This window comes from Lontra canadensis, unplaced genomic scaffold (assembly GCF_010015895.1).
Source record: "Lontra canadensis isolate GAN:19392208 unplaced genomic scaffold, GSC_riverotter_1.0 scaffold183, whole genome shotgun sequence".
In the NCBI taxonomy this organism is placed as follows: domain Eukaryota; kingdom Metazoa; phylum Chordata; class Mammalia; order Carnivora; family Mustelidae; genus Lontra; species Lontra canadensis.
The window spans coordinates 896879-910607 of NW_022631177.1; the positions used below are offsets into that span (position 1 = coordinate 896879).

General features: G+C 41.5%; 1 protein-coding gene across 1 annotated transcript in view; it reads right to left on the minus strand.

Moving 5' to 3' along the window:
- Window positions 1–13729, minus strand: part of MSN (moesin) — a 77331-nt gene that overhangs the window by 15245 nt on the left and 48357 nt on the right. The window lies entirely within an intron of this gene.

Consider the following 13729-nt stretch of genomic DNA (forward strand, 5'->3'; position numbering starts at 1 on the left):
CCAAGAAGTGAAGGCTCAGTTAGTGAATAGCAGAGTCAGGTCTGTTTGACTCCAAACCCATGAGTTTTTCAAATCCAGTGTTTACTGCCACTTCTTCCCTCTATTATGTCATGTGCCTTTCTACTCTCAGGATGAATTAAAGGCTGGAAGTAGAGAGTGTTGGCTTAATTCCTTTATCTTCTTCTCTTGGGTTACTCTTTTATCTTTAGCAACGAGAAATATGTCCACACTGTTCTGAGTCCCATTTACAATGCCCTAAGAAAGAATGTTCAGGGAGACATAGCAGGTATTGTGGTATCCATTAATCCAAAGATGTGCTGTGTCTGGGTATTGAGATGCTTCTTCCCAGCCCTGATTAGAGGCTAGTCATGATTACCTTTACCAATAGCACAGGTTGAGAATGTGAAAAAGGGTAGAAACAGGGTGAGTACCTCAGTATAGTAGCAAAGGGGCCCCTGGTGTTCTGGGCCTCTTGGCTAAGCAGTGGGTAGTAGGAATGGGAGGCCAGCCAGGAGATGGAGATTGTTTTCCAGTCCCTGACATTAGCAATGTTAATGGTTCTGGCTGACAGCTGAACCCCAGCATGCCCACCACTGGAGATGGGAGGCAGTAAAGCTGACTCATATCTTAATGAGGTTGTGCTGATGGTTTTCTTTCTTCTTTTTAAATTTTCTTTGGGGGTAGGCAAGGGAGGTAGGGGAGTGAGCCGAGGAATTTACCTGGATATAGAAATAGGAAAGGAGGACCTAATATTGCTAATGTCCTTCCTTATTAATAAATTATATCTTCCCTCAACACATACACACACATGTGCACATGCACACATACACTCCTCCACTATATCTACAAAGTTCCTACTATGCACCCAAACCCAGACCGCACAGTCATTCCTGAGGCTTACAATCTAGAGCTTCAGAGGCCCCAAGGAAAAAGTAGCTCATATCTATTAAGTAGCTATTATGTAACAGGTACTGAACACTGAACAACCCTGAGATAGCTATTATCTCTATTTTATAAATGAATAAACAAAGGCTTAAGAGGCAACCTGCCTGGAAGACATGACTAGATACTTTTCCATCCAGATGGCTTACAGACACATGAAAAGATGTTCACCATCACTTATCAACAGGGAAATACAAATCCAAACCACAATGTGATACCACTTAACACTGGTCAGAATGGTTAAAATTAACAACACAAGAAACAGTAGGTGTTGGCAAGGATGTGGAAAAAGGGGAACTCTCTTGCACTGTTGGTGGGAATGTAATGCAAACCAATGTACTCACTCTGGAGAATAGTATAGAGATTCCTCAAAAAGTTAAAAATGAAACTACACTATAATCCAGCAATTGTACTACTAGGTATTTACCCAAAGTATAAAAAATACAGATTCAAAGGGGTACATGTGCCCTGATGTTTATAGCAGCATTATCAAAATAGCCAAACTATGGAAAGAACCCAAATGTCCATTGACTGATGAGTCAATAGAGAAGATGTGGTGTGTGTGTGTGTGTGTGTGTGTGTACATATAATGGAATTTTACTCAATTTTTTTAAAAGATTCCATCTATCCATTTGACAGACAGAGACCACAAGTAGGCAGAGAGAAAGGCAGAGAGAGAGAGAGAGGAGGAAGCAGGCTCCCCGCTGAGCAGAGAGCTCGACACGGGGCTCGATCCCAGGAACCCAGGACCATGACCTGAGCTGAAGGCAGAGGCCCCAACCCACTGAGTCACCCAGGCGCCCCGGAATTTTACTCAATTTTTATTCAACCATAAAAAAGAATGAAATCAGGGGGAGACAAGATGGCAGGGAAGTAGGAGGAGGCGCCATTTCAACCTGTACCCTAAAGTGAGCTGATTACCTACCAAAGAACTCCAATCACCCATGAAATCAGCCTGAGATCAGAATTATACACGTCTGGATCTCTACAGGGGCAGAAGATGCCAGTGGACAGGTAAAGCGGAGTGCGAACATCGGACTGATATCGGAAGATAAACAAAAGGGGGAGGGAGCCACCAGAGGCGACCGATTGGAAAGTAATACCCCTAATACAAGAGTGCCCTGCATCTGGGGGCCAGCATTAACTTGGAGTCTGGTTGAAAGCACTCAAAAAGAGCAAAGGATCGCGGAGGGAAATTGTGGGAATCGGGGCGGTTAGGGACAGGGGCTTAAGTCCCTGTACCCAGAACAGCCTCCCCTGGCACTGAGCCAGAGAGAGTGCAGCAGAGAAACCAGGTCTTGGTCCCTGAGCCGCCAGTGCACCCGGGTCCGGCTCCTGTGAGGGACTAGGAGACTCGCCAGATGGCAGAACGACGCGCCATGCAATCAGAGCCTGAGATGCGCGTGCCTCCCCTGAGAGAGGTGTGCGCAGGTGCCAGCTGGGTACTCTCAGACCCAGAAAGACCAGGCACTCCCAGCCCAGGCCAGCGAGAAAATCTCAATGTGCGATTGCTGCTTGGAACCTCTCTGGTGGTCTGGAGCTGCCCAGACAGCTGCCGCTCTCGTGGTTTTGGGTACAAGCAGGGGATCCTGCATCCCCAGGGACCGCAATTCGGAACCTGCTCTGCCAGCAGCTCTGCAGCACCCACATGGGAGCAGACTCAGGCTTCTCTCTAAGGGAAAGGTCGGGGGGCAGTTTGCTTTCCTCTAAACCTACAAAAACCATCAAAAGCTATCAAGGCGAGAGAACAAACGAACAAACATAAAAACCTCCAGAGAACAAAAGCCTGAAAAACCGGTTTCCTCAGAGCCCACCCCCTTGAGGGGGACTGGAGGACTTAACTCAGGGAATATCATTGACTGAAAACCAACGTGGCAAGCCCCTCCCCCAGAAAACCAACCAGGAAAGAAAAAAAAAAAAGACGACAAGAGAACAACCACAACTATTTCATAGATACAACTTTTATTTTTAACTCGTTCCCACTATTCTGGTTCATTTTTTTATAGAGATAATTTTTTAATCTATTTACCATCACAGTGAGATGTCCAGTATATTAAATTCCATAATAACCTCCTAACCTGAACTTTTTGATACATACACCTGTGTTTTTCTTTTGAATTTCTATTTTTTAATTTTTTTTAATTTTAGTTTAGTTTAGTCTAGTTTATTCCTTTTTCATTTTTATTTTCTAATATTCATATAGAGTTAAATTTCAAAGTAACCCCCTTTCCCCAATCAATGCTACCCCTATAGGTAAACCAATTTTTAATCCCCCTTTATCTTAGGAAAGTTGAGTCCTTTAACAAAGATATCAAGATACATCCAGGAAGAATCAAAATAACCTTCCTTGCCCACACTGAGCATTTATATCCACTCTCCCATCTTTTTCTTCCACCAGTGTTTCTGTGTTTTTGTGTTTGACTTGATAATATATAAATCTTATACTTGGGGTTCTTTTTGACTACGTTCTTCCTTTTTTTTGCTTATATATATATTTTTTTTTCTCTTGTCATATGCTTTTGTCAGTCTTTTTGGTTGTTTGTTTTTGTTTGTATATTTCATAAATCTTACCTTGGGGCCCATTTGGGCTGAGACTTCTCTTTTACCTTCCCTTTTTTTCCTGTCTCTCTCTCTCTCTGTTTTTTTTTTCTTTTACTTTTCTTTTTTTCTCTCATTTGGGTGGGGAATCCTGATTGCTCAGAAGAGTTCCAGGGTGCACCCTGACTGCACCACGGTCCATACATCCAGATACATCCGTTCAGCCATCTCTCACCAAAATGACTAGGAGGAGGAATGCCCAACAGAAGAAAAATACAGAGGATGGGCCTTCTGCAACAGAGTTAATGGCTGTCAACATAGACAATATGTCAGAAAGGGAATTCAGGCTAACAATTATCCAGGCAATAGCTAGGTTGGAGAAAGCCATGGATGACCAAATGGAATTGATTAGGGCAAAACTGAAAACCACTAGGGATGATGTTCACAATGTTAGGACAGAACTGAAAGCCACCTGGGATGATGTTCAAAATGCTCTCAATGAGTTACAAGCTAATCTAAATTCTCTCAAAACTTGGGTAACTGACACAGAAGATAGAATTAGTGATCTGGAGGACAAACAGAGAAAGGATCAGGAGGAATCCTGGAACAAACAGCTTAGAAGCCACGAAAACAGAATCAGGGAAATAAATGATGCCATGAAACTTTCCAACGTCAGAATTATTGGAATCCCTGAAGGGGAGGAGAAAGAAAGAAGTCTAGAAGATATAGTGGAACAAGTTGTCCATGAAAATTTTCCCAATCTCACGAATGTAACGAGGGTTCATGTACTAGAAGCAGACGGTTTCCCCCCAAGATTATAGATTTTCGAAAGTCCTCAAGATACCTAATAGTAAGAATGAAGAATTATAATTGTAGGCAGACCCTCTTGAAAGCAGCCAGGACAAAGAAGCTCCTTACGTACAGAAGAAACCCATCAGAATAATGTCATACCTGTCCACAGAGACCTGGCAAGCCAGAAAGGGCGGGCAAGATATATTTAGGGCACTAAATGAGAAGAACATGCAGCCAAGAATACTTTATCCAGCAAGACTGACATTAAAAATGGATGGAGAGATAAAGAATTTCCAAGACCAGCAAGGCTTAAAAGACTATGCAACCACCAAGCCAACACTGCAGGAAATATTAAGGGGGGTTCTATAATAAAGGAAAAATCCTTAAACTATCATTGAACAGAAATGTGGAGACAATCTACAGAAAGAAAGACCACTAAGGTAACATGATGTCAATAAAAACGTATCTATCAAGAATCACTCTCAATGTGAATGGCCTAAATGCTCCCATAAAATGACACAGGGTTGCAGATTGGATAAAACAACAGGACCCATCCATATGTTGTTTACAAGAGACCCATTCTGAACTTAAGGATACACCCAGACTGAAAGTGAAGGGATGGAGAATCATCTTTCATGCCACTGGGCCTCAAAAGAAGGCTGTGGTAGCAATTCTCACATCAGATAAATTAGATTTTAAAGACTGTAGTCACAGATACAGAAGGACACTACATTATTCTTAAAGGGACTATCCACCAAGACGATCTAACAATTGTAAATATCTACGCCCTCAATATGGGAGCAGCCAATTACATAAGAAAACTGTTAATCAAGATAAAGAGTCATATTGATATGAATACATCAATAGTAGGAGATCTTAACATGCCTCTCTCAGTAATAAACAGATCATCCAAGCAGAAAATCAATAAAGAAACAAGAGCATTGAATGACACGTTGGACCGGATGGACCTCATAGATCTATACAGAACATTCCACCCTAAAACAACAGAATACTCATTCTTCTCAAGTGCACATGTAACCTTCTACAGAATAGACCACATATTGGGTCACAAATCAGGACTCAACCGATACCAAAAGACTGACATTATTCCCTGCATATTCTCAGATCACAGTGCTTTGAAACTGGAGCTCAATCACAAGGAAAAGTTTGGAAGCAACTCAAACACCTGGAAGCTAAAGACCACCTTGCTTAAGAATGCTTGGATCAACCAGGAAATCAAAGAAGAACTGAAACAATTCATGGGAACCAATGAGAAAGAAGACACTTTGGTCCAAAACCTATGGGATACAGCAAAGGCGGGATATACATAGCCATCCAACCCTCCCTCAAAAAACTGAAAAATCCAGAATACACCAGCTGTCTCTACACCTTAAAGAGCTGGAGAACCAACAACAAATCAACTCCACATATAAGAAGGGACATAATCAAGATTAGAGCAGAGATCAATGAGGTAGAAACCAGAGATACAGTAGAACATATCAATGAAACTAGAAGCTGATTTTTTGAAAGAATCAATAAGATCGATAAACCATTGGCCACACTAATCCAAAATTAAAGAGAGAAGGCCCAGATTAGTAAAATTATGAATGAAAAGGGAGAGATCACAACTAATACCAAGGAAGTAGAAACAATCATCAGAAGTTATTATGAACAGTTATATGCCAATAAGCTAAGCAACCTAGATGAAATGGATGCATTCCTGGAAAACTATAAACTCCGAAAATTGAACCAGGATGAAATTGACAACCTGAATAGACTGATATCTAGTAACGAGATTGAAGCACTGATCAAAAGCGTCCCAAAAAACAAGAGCCCAGGATCTGATGGATTCCCTGGGGAATTCTATCAAACTTTCAAAGAAGAAATAACACCTATTTTCCTGAAGCTGTTTCAAAAAAATTGAAGCAGAAGGAAAACTTCCAGACTCTTTTTATGAAGCCAGATTACCCTGATCCCCAAACGAGGCAAAGACCCTACCCAAAAGGAGAATTTCAGACCAATATACTGATGAATATGGATGCTAAGATTCTCAACAAGATCCTAGCAAACAGGATCCAACAACACATTAAAAAGATTATACACCATGACCAGGTGGGATTCATTCCTGGGTTACAAGGATGGTTCAACATTCACAAACCAATCAATGTGATAGAACTAATCAATAAGAGAAGAGAGAAGAACCACATGGTCCTCTCAATTGATGCAGAAAAAGCATTTGACAAAAATCCAACATCCGTTCCTGATTAAAATGCTTCAAAGTATAGGGATAGAGGGAACATTCCTGAACTTCATAAAATCTATCTATGAAAGACCCACAGCAAATATCATCCTCAATGGGAAAAAGCTTGCAGCCTTCCCGTTGAGATCAGGAACATGACAAGGATGCCCACTCTCACCACTCTTGTTCAACATAGTATTAGAAGTCATAGCAACAACAATCAGACAACAAAGGGAAATAAAAGATATCCAATTTGGCAATGAAGAAGTCAAACTCTCTCTCTTCGCAGATGACATGATTCTTTATATGGAAAACCCAAAAGACTTCACCCCCAAACTACTAGAACTCATATAGCAATTCAGCAATGTGGCAGGATACAAAGTCAATGTACAGAAATCAGTGGCTTTCTTATACACTAAAAATGAAAATACAGAAAGGGAAATTAGAGTATTGATTCCATTTATTATAGCACCAAAAACCATAAGCTAACTGGGAATAAACCTAACCAGAGAGGTAAAGGATCTATACTCGAGGAACTACAGAATGCTCATGAAAGAAATGGAAGAAGACACAAAAAGATGGAAGACCATTCCATGCTCTTGGATCAGAAGAATAAACATTGTTAAAATGTCTCTACTGCCTAGAGCAATCTATACTTTTAATGCTATTCCGATCAAAATTCCACTGGTATTTTTCACAGAGCTGGAGCAAATAATCCTAAAATTTGTATGGAATCAGAAGAGACCCCCAAATTGCTAAGGAAATGTTGAAAAACAAAAATAAAACTGGGGGCATCACGTTACCTGATTTCAAGCTTTACTACAAAGCTGTGATCACCAAGACAGCATGGTACTGGCATAAAAACAGACACATAGACCAGTGGAACTGAGTAGAGAGCCCAGATATGGACCCTCAACTCTATGGTCAAATAATCTTCGACAAAGCAGAAAAAAATATACAGTGGAAAAAAGACAGTCTCTTCAATAAATTGTGCTGGGAAAATTGTACAGCTATATGTAGAAGAATGAAACTCGACCATTCTCTTACACCATACACAAAAATAAACTCAAATGGATAAAAGACCTCAACGTGAGACAGGAATCCATCAGAATCCTAGAGGAGAACATAGGCAGTAATCTCTTCGATATCAGCCACAGCAACTTCTTTCAAGATATGTCTCCAAAGGCAAAGTAAACAAAAGCAAAAATGAACTTTTGGGACTTCATCAAGATCAAACTCTTCTGCACAGCAAAGGAAACAGTCAACAAAGCAAAGAGGCAACCCAAGGAATGGGAGAAGATATTTGCAAATGACAGTACAGACAAAAGGTTGATATCCAGAATCTATAAAGAACTCCTCAAACTCAACACACACAAAACAGACAATCATATCAAAAAATGGGGAGAAGATATGAACAGATACTTCTCCAATGAAGACATACAAATGGCTATCAGACACATGAAAAAATGTTCATCATCACTAGCCATCAGGGAGATTCAAATTAAAACCACATTGAGATACCACTTTACACCACTTAGAATGGCCAAAATTAGCAACACAGGAAACAACATGTGTTGGAGGGGATGTGGAGAGAGGGGAACCCTCTTCCACTGTTGGTGGGAATGCAAGTTGGTGCAGCCACTTTGGAGAACAATGTGGAGATTCCTCAAGAAATTAAAAATAGAGCTTCCCTATGACCCTGCCATTGCACTACTGGGTATTTACCCCAAAGATACAAATGTAGTGAAAAGAAAGGCCATCTGTACCCCAATGTTTATAGCAGCAATGGCCATGGTCGCCAGACTGTGGAAAGAACCAAGATGCCCTTCAACAGATGAATGGATAAGGAAGATGTGGTCCATATACACTATGGAGTATTGTGCCTCCATCAGAAAGGATGAACACCCAACTTTTGTATCAACATGGACGGGACTGGAAGAGATTATGCTGAGTGAAATAAGTCAAGCAGAGAGAGTCAATTATCATATGGTTTCACTTATTTGTGGAGCATAACAAATAACATGGAGGACAAGGGGAGATGGAGAGGAGAAGGGAGTTGAGGGAAATTGGAAGGTGAGGTGAACCATGAGAGACTATGGACTCTGAAAAACAACCTGAGGGTTTTGAATGGCGGGGGGTGGGAGAGTGGGGGAGCCTGATGGTGGGTATTATGGAGGGCATGTATTGCATGGAGCACTAGCTGTGGTGCATAAACAATGAATTCTGTTACACTGAAAAGAAATTAAATTTTAAAAATAAATAAATAAATTAAAAAGATTTACCAGTTCAAATGAAACAAAAGAAAAAAAAAGAAATACAGTCCCATTTCCCGCATGCCTCTTGCTGACTTGAGTAATTAGGAACACGTTTTTAAAGGATAATTTGTGTGTTTGCAGTGTTAAGGAAAGATCAAAAGGCTTCCAGGATTCAATGGCAAGGTGAGTCCCTGAGTCTAAGTTAATAGGCAATATGAATTGCCTATAAGTTTTAGATGGAGAACACAAAATGCTCATGTTGAAATGTGATATATTTTTTTAAAATTTATTTCACAGAGACACAGCTAGAGAGAGGGAATACAAGCAGGGGAAGTGGGAGAGGGAGAAGCAAGCTTCCTGCTGAGCAGGGAGCCCGATGTGGGGCTCGATCCCAGGGTCCTGGGTCCCAGGGTCCTGGGATCATGACCTGAGCCAAAGGCAGATGCTTAACAACTGAGCCACCCAGGTGCCCTGTTTTGTTTTGGTTTGGTTTGTTTTTGTTTTTTTTTTTTTGCTGAGGATAGAGGGGGTCGGTATTAGAAAAAGATAAGTTTTATTTAAAGCACCTCTTATCTCATCCTAGATCTAAGGCAGAATGTAACTAACAGTTCTAAAGATTTTCCACAGGGTTTTAGAAGAATAGCGCTCAGATGCAATTGGTGCGGAAGAAGTAATTCAGCCCTAGGTGAGAAAGAGACACTGAAGATGCTGAAGATGGACCATTAGGGTCAGGACCCTAAGTCACGGTATGGCAGACTCAGAACAGAATTGGTAGGGGAGAATTGGCCACTGCCTGTACCAACTGTAGAGGCTTAGAGATCCCAGAATTAAAATGGACTAAGGCAGGTAGACTACATAATCAGTCCTAGATGTCCCAGGAATGGACTCCTTAGCCTCTTTTTGTACCATATTGTCTGTTTCACTAGAAGGATGAGTAGGGGTATAATGAGAGGAAGATCACAGAACCTAAAATAGTTCCAGGATGTGGAGTATCTCTGAGGAGCAGTTGGACAAATAACAGTTAAAGTGAAATTTAAAAAAATCAGGATCAGTAGCAAATTTAATCTCTCTGAGCTCTGCCTCTTCCATTATGAACATAGAGAAATCAGATGCATATAAATTTTCCATGTCCTTAGGCTTCAGGGTCTTGGAGAAATGAGCAATCTCTCTCAGACTCCACTGAAGTCCCAAAGTGAGGAAATAAGGATGTGGAGGGAAGGAAATATGATCTAAAGTCAGAATTGAGACTGAAAAAGAAAAAAGGATAAAACAGATGACCCCTAGACTCCAAGCTATAATGAAATCTCCAATTAAGGTCCACAGGGTACTGAGAATCATTTGATCAGGCAACTCTTGTCTCTACTTGGAAATGAGGCTAAGCTTTGCTTGCTTCCAGCTTTGCGTCCAGCTGAGACTTCCACCTCAGAGAAAAGAGAAATCTTATTTTCTAGGTCCTGATACAGAAACAACATCTATGGCTGTAGTGGCTAGGGTCCTTCCCATTCCATTCTGAGAACTAACTGACTAACTAAATAATAAATTTATATATATATATATATACACATATACATATATATATATATATATAAATTTTATATATATTCTTTCTTGGCTCCCTTTGACCGCAGACTGCCAACTTACTGAGATGAGCCAGAACTTTTCAAAGCTTCTATGGAAGAATCCATAAGCAGCAGAACATAATAAATGCATATACCCCAGAGGACACAATGGATAGGGGGATATAAATAGATGGCTAAAGCCAGAATTTCTTTGAAGCCTCAGGTTTAATCTTAATTACATGCACACATTTTACATTCTACTCCTTAAATATCTTTCTTTTAAATTTTTTAAGATTTATTTATTTATTCAAGAGAGAGAGTACACATGCATGCATGAGTTGGGGGAGGGGCACAGGGAGAGAATCCTCAAGCAGACTCGTGGCTAAGTGTGGAACCCCAGGTGGGCTGAGTCCCACAAACCAGAAATAGGGTTGGTGGCAACCCCTACCAGAACTTTCCAGTTGTACATTGATTTGCTTTCAGGTAGGTGATTGATGCAGCTGCTGCGAAGCCTGTAATGGGGTCTCAGTGGGCCTCAGGTGTTTGGGCACTGATGGAGTTTGGAGGGACAAGAGTTGGACACTCAACCAACTGAGACAACTATGTACCCCAATGTTTTAAAAAGATAACATCTATAAGTAAAAGAGATGCTCCAAGATACTAAATCAAGGGACACCTGGGTGGCTCAGTCACTTAAGCATCTGTCTTCAGTTCAGGTCATGATCCTAGGGTCTTGGGATAGAGTCCCACATTGGGCTCCTTGCTCAGCAGGGAGCCTGCTTCTCCCTCTGTCTACCACTCCCCCTGCTTGTGCACTTCCTCTCTCTCTCTCTCTCTCTCTCTGACAAACAAATAAAATCTTTTAAAAAAGATACTAAATCAAATTCATCCCACAGCTCTCTGTACCTCCTAAAATCTGCAATATACACCTACAGGAACTAGGACTTCAGTTTTTAAGACACTGGCTGTGAATTCTATTGAGCCACACAACACAAACCCTCATGACAGGCTGTGAAGCATTATAGGGTCCAAGCAGCATAAACTAGAAAACTGAGGTCCAGTGAGGGGAAGAGATTTGCCTCTGGGAAAATCCTCACTAATTACTAGGAGAATCTGAATGTAACAAAGAACCCTCTTTTGTCTCTCTTCTGCATGTGAAGGTGGCCTCCATCTGAGGTCTATGGAGGGAAGGGGCAATTAGGTCAGTTCCAGAGCCCATGCAGAATCCCCCATGCATCTGAGTGAAGCAACTAGTGAGGAAATGAGCCACTTCAGAAGTCCAGAGCAGGATTGGAAAGCAAGGCTGGAGCCTCAAAAGGAAAACTGTGTGAAAAATTACATGCAAACTCCATCAGTGCCCAAACACCTTAGGCCCACTGAGACCCCATTACAGGCTTGGCAGCAGCTGCATCAATTGCCTACCTAAAAGCAAATCAATGTACAACTGGAAAGTTCTGGTAGGGGTTGCCACCAACCCTGTTTCTGCTACTCTACACTGCCTGTGTTTGAGTGGCCACCTGATCTATAGCACAGAACAAACTCAGCTAGGATTCTAAGTTTAGAGACAAATTTCCTCCACTCTGAATAGGAACAGGCAAAGAGAGGAGAGGTCACAGAGGACACAGCTGACAAAAGGCACTGGGAAAACCACAAATTAAATATGCCTCAATTCAAGCCACTATACCACTTCCTAGTTATCTAACCTTAAACAGACCTTTTCCCCCTGTAAGACTCAATCCTTCACCCAAGATAGAGTTATAACTATTATAATAATAGATGTTAATTATTTTATAGAATAAAAATGGAAGAAAAAGAAGAAAGGTTATTGCCTTCAATGCAGAATCCACAAATCATAAAGACTTTACCAAGCCAGAAAAGCTTCCTGATTTAATGGCTCCCTTATCTGTACCTCCAGGGCAATTTCTACTACCTATTTAGCCCTTAATAAGAACAACAAACATTTGAGTGTCTGCTGTACACAAGACACTTTACTTATTTGAGGATTAAATAAGACCACAAAATCTCTGAAATTAGTTTGATTACCATTTCACTAAGAAGATTTAAGTCCCAAGAGGCTAAATGAGACATCCAAGATCACACAGCTAAATAGGACAGAATTTGAACCCAAGGCTGACACTAAATCCCATACTTTAAACACTGTACATCACTTCTTTTTTTAAAAAGATTTAATTTATTTATTTGACAGACAAATATCACAAGTAGGCAGAGAGAGAGAGAGAAAGAGGGGGAAGCAGGCTCCCCTCTGAGCAGAGAGCCTGATGCAGAGCTCGATCCCAGGACCCCGAGATCATGACCTGAGCTGAAGGCAGAGGCTTTAACCCACTGAGCCACCCAGGTGCCCCTGTACATCACTTCTATACACAACCTGAACTTCAAGGGTGTTTTATTCTATGTGGGAAGAGAGCAGTATTGCATTTATTTGTCTCTGCTTCTATAGGTACAGACAGGACAGAGATGGTATTTAATAGTCTAGAGATTTTTCTTGAGACACAGTAGACCTTCAGTCAACAGTGAATCAGTCAGTGAACAAATGAATGAATGGTTGCTTTGAGATCTCACCTTTCTTGCAGAGTTCAGTATCTTGAAGGGAAGAGGCAGGTAGATTTAGAGCCCCTGGCTGGGGTGGAGCCAGGCACGGGGTTCTCAAAAATGTAACTCACGGTGGTCACACTGCCCGTTAGTGGCACCTAGGTAACCAAGAGCCCTCTGAAGAACCTCAGGCTTTAGAAGTGGTGGTAAGTGCAGGACTGCTGTAGCAAAACATGTTCTCTCCATTCCCTAGTTGTGCACACACTCACAGAGCTAAACGGAGAAACTGTAGGCCACACTTCCCTTTCCCACCAGGTCTTGTGTGTCCTCGAGCTATGACTTCCCATTGTCGCCTGTTATTTATTACTAATGCCAAAGAGGGTGCTTCCTTTCCAGTCAGCTTCCTCTCTGGTCATTGGCCAGAGTTCCAGGGTGGCCCCAGAGCGTTTGTCAATTCCTTCCAAGGAGTCTAGCTCCTTCCTCCTAGGCCCCAGTTCTACCAGGAGGGCCTCCCTGAATAATGGATCTCAAAGGCCAGACAGAATGGACTTCTTCTCTTATGACTCACTCATTAAGTTAGAGAGAGGGAAAAGATAATATTCCCCAACAGCATGTGAACACATATCTCTGTGGATTCCCATCCAGATCTGACTTGGCCCTGACAGTGCCAGATTGTCAACTCCTTGTTCGAGTTCAAATCTTTTTCCCTTTTTCACCCATGGAGTCCCAGATCTTCCCCATCTTACCCACAGAACATTACTGCTCCCTCCTTCCTATGAAAGCCCCTCAGAAATATCAAGACAGAAAACACATCTTCTCTTAAGTCTTCTAGACCCAAACAGCCTCATTTACCC